Below are 4399 nucleotides of genomic sequence, written 5' to 3' on the forward strand. Positions count from 1 at the left end.
TTATTATTATTATTATTATTATTAATGTTTATTATTGTTATTTTTGTTGTTTTGTTGTTCCTCTTTTTATCACCACAACCATCATCATCATCATCATTATTATTATTATTATTAGTAGTAGTAGTAGTAGTAATAGTAGTAGCAATAGTAGTAGTAGTAGTAGTAGTAGTAATAGTAGTAGTAGTAGTAGTAGTAGTAGTAGTAGTAGTAGTAGTAGTAGTAGTAGTAGTAATAGTAATAGTAGTACATACACATAAACACACGCGCACACACATATGTGTGTGTATGTGTGTAGGTGTATCCATAGATACATATATACATGCATACAAATATATATATACGTGCTGTTTTTGTCTTTTGTTATTAATCAGTGATTATTATTTGTGATTAGACAAAACACATATCTTTGAACAATGCAAAACCTATTTTTAAAGAGTATGCTGGAAACACAATATGCTTATTTGAAACTATATTACGAATACATGAAATATATTGTATGTGAAAGGGTAACTCGACTCTCCATTAAACATGGTATATTGCTGTTGTATTTCGAAAGGTTCTAATAAGTGTTTTTCGAACAGGTATAGTTTGAGATTCCACCGTTGATCATCCGAAATTATTTTAGGGATACCTGGAGGCATTTTCGTCTAAGCTGTATGGTTTGATTTGAATTATCTCTCGCCACTGTTTCAAAACTCTCAAGCAACGTCAGTCGATTCAAAACTTAATATCTTTCACTGATACAACACAAATACACACACAGATGCGTGCACATACAAGCACATGTGTATGCATACATAGATATATTCATACGCTGCTTTGCACACTATTCGCACTAGCATAGACACACATACACACGTATGTGTATGTATATGTGTGTGTGTTTATGCATGTAAATATGTATATAATTAGTTAGCATGAAAATAATTGTCTAATTAAGATCGCCACCAACTACTTCAACTTGTCTTCTGACAAAGAATAGGCTATTCATCTGTTCAATCTTCTGAGGTATTAATTTTTTATTTCTTGAAATTGTTATTCAAACATCGTCGCTAATATTTTCCATTAAGTTTTTATGTCGATTCCCCAACCACCATGATAATTTTAATTGCAATAACCACTTTTGGAAACTTACCGTCTACCCCTATTATCTTACCGATGCACAAGCTATTTTACTTAACTGAATTTCTGAAAGACAACGTTTCATTTCCTTTTTTACTGAAAAGAGTTACCCATTTTTTTCACACTACATCGTCCGAGAGCACATCTTTGGGTTAACGATAACCAAGGTGGTTTTCGTTTCAATTGCACCGTACGTTATTTTGTTCAAAATATTTTTTGCCTAATGTCCCGGATCTGATAAATCATCGGGGATTTACTTTAGTTGATGAACATTCTACTGAGCTGTACAATACCTGTTCTTTGATCCAGATTTAATCCATCATACGGTTCAACTACACTGCGTAAAGGGCCGTGAGTATCTTTTGTGAAATCCACCCGATTACTAATTTGTGTCACGTCTCATAAACTAGTATTTCTCTGGCTCTTACTGGGATGAAGTTTTGATTGATCTATCTCTTTAGGCTTCATGAATCCCAATTAGAAATTATAGTATATCTAATTGATCTCACCTCACAAATAACTGATTGGATATGCTAGATACTTTTGTTAATCTGGATAAGTCCAAATCTGAAATTCTTCCATGTTGGGTAATATATGGATTTCCAATTAAGCCTACTAGTGAATGGCAATGACAATTACAATATGAGTCCATGTTTCTGCTTGCTGTGTCTTAATGTAATAACAAGCAATCTTAAGTTATTATCTGTCATTTTGGAAGCTCCTTGCTTATGCCTTGATTAGCTCCAAACTGAATATATTGAAGCCTTTGTTGGTATCAGTTGCTTTACATCAATAAATTACAGATTCAGATTGTAACATTCTGTCTTAAAGTCAAAATGCTCAGTTATGCAAACGCAAATGAATTGCTATACAGAACGTCATCTTCTGGTTATCGATAATAAAGAACTATTCAAAAATTTGTTAATGATTTATAAATGTCGGTATTACACTATATTGGTGAGTATCTCACGGATGCTTCATATTTTATACTTGACCAAGCATCACATACGCTATAAAGCCATTTCATAACTACAGCTGTATTGCCAAAGATTTATATTCCTTCAACCAAACATATCCGAAATATATTAATATAACTTCCTAGTTATCTAACTTGCTTATTTAAGCCGAATTAAGTATTCAAGACGCATCATGTGAACCTTTTATTAAGCTCTTTCTGTATTGCAACACTGTGCCAAGTGCCATTATCATCAATACAAGAACTATAATTCATTTAGTTATGTATCAATCTATATCTCTCTCTATATCTTCCTGCCTGCCTACCTGTTGATCTATTTATTTCTATTTCCTTATCTCTCAGTTACTAAACACGTGCATGCACACGCATACATACACATACACACATATACGCAGGCAATCATAGCATACGCAAACACACACACATACACACACACAATCATATATGTAGTTGTATATACATACACATTCCAAACACACGCATTTATAGATAGTAAAACATAAATTGAGTTTGATGATCAATTCTTTCCAACATACACGCGTCTCTTCCTCAGCTGCTTGTTACCACAACTTAAATCTAACATCTACCTAAATACTGTTTCTATAATTCGCCATATAATTTACTATCACCACAAAGGCATCAAAGTCTCGATTTGCTATATGACTCATTCCTTATTTCCATAGCCATGATCTGAAATCTTAAATTATTTCTTACGTTTAAAATATTATCTTTACACACACACACACACACACACACACACACACACACACACACACACACACACACACACACACCTACATCTTTCAGTATTTTACTGTTATATGTTTTTAATTTCCATACACTTTCTATCTCCCTCTTATCTCTCTCCCTCTCTATATCTCTCTCCCTCTCTATATCTCTCTCCCTCTCTATATCTCTCTTTATAAATGTATGAATGTTTGTGCATGCGGTCACATCTAAATATTTGTGTCATTGTTTGTCCCCCTACCATCGCTTGACAACCTATGCTGGTGTGTTTAGGTACTCGTAACCTAGCGGTTCAGCAAATGGCACGATGGAATAAGTTATATGCTAACAAAGAGTAAGTTCTGGGTTCGAAATACACATCCAGTACGATTACAAATCTTTTCAAGTTTTCATTATGTCTCTTGTGAACTTATAAGGAAGCTTGAATGTTTTAACAGCACACAATACATGTTTGTAGAACTTGCCGTAATATGATGTAGAAAGGTGAAAAAACTGCGTATGTGATATGCGTAGTCTTGCGGCTATGAGAGAGTCTGAGCCGATGGACAGAGAGTATATATGCCTGACGAAGAATATGACAAATATAATTGCGTTTGCATAGCAGTTTGCTATAAACATGTATGTGTGTGTGTGTGTGTGTATACATACATGGTTGTGTGGGGGAGGGGTGGGTGTAAGGTGTGTGAAACGAATATACGTATGCATAAAGAGATAGGGCGAGTGAGTATAAGGTAAACACGGACACTGAGAGCAAGCACCAACGTAGAGACAGATCAATGTTTGGAAGTATTAACGTACAGAGATATTTCAGGCAATTACTGTGGCTTCATTAATCATACACTGACATATGAATAGATGTTAACATTTGGAATTACACGGACACGTACAGTCAAACGTGTATAGAAGTAAACATTAATAGCACAAACATAAGGACTAATATATGTATGAATATAAGCCTGCAGAGACATATGTATACGTATATATTCGTATATACATATAGATAGATACAAACAAATATACATACATACACATATCCATACATACAGGCATGCAATATAAATATCTATATCTATCTATCTATCTATCTATCTATCTATCTCTTTCTCACTCTTTCTATCTCACTATATATATATATATATAATATATTATAAGGTTTTTAAACTTTTAAATTTTCATATTCAAAAGAGACAGAGACTTCAAATTCGATATATCGATTTATTCACCACTCTATATTAACATATATGGATAGGTATACGGGTAAAGTGTATGTATGCATATGTATACGGGTAATATAGTATAGTAAAGAGAAATAAACAAAATAATTAATTAATCTAGTGGAAATCCACAGGAGAGCAATAAAAATAGAAAATTAAGGAGTTATCTCCCCTATAATAACAAAGACGAAAACTAACGAGATCCTAAAGATTTAATAATAGTTATGTATGTGTTTTTTCGTGTTTTGTTCGAAAGGTAACCACTCCTGAAGAAGTGCCAAATGTCTAAATCCAATGGACCAGTCATTGGATAAGTTTGGCACAGAAATGTTAACATAGC

This window comes from Octopus bimaculoides, chromosome 12 (genome assembly GCF_001194135.2).
Source record: "Octopus bimaculoides isolate UCB-OBI-ISO-001 chromosome 12, ASM119413v2, whole genome shotgun sequence".
NCBI lineage: Eukaryota > Metazoa > Mollusca > Cephalopoda > Octopoda > Octopodidae > Octopus > Octopus bimaculoides.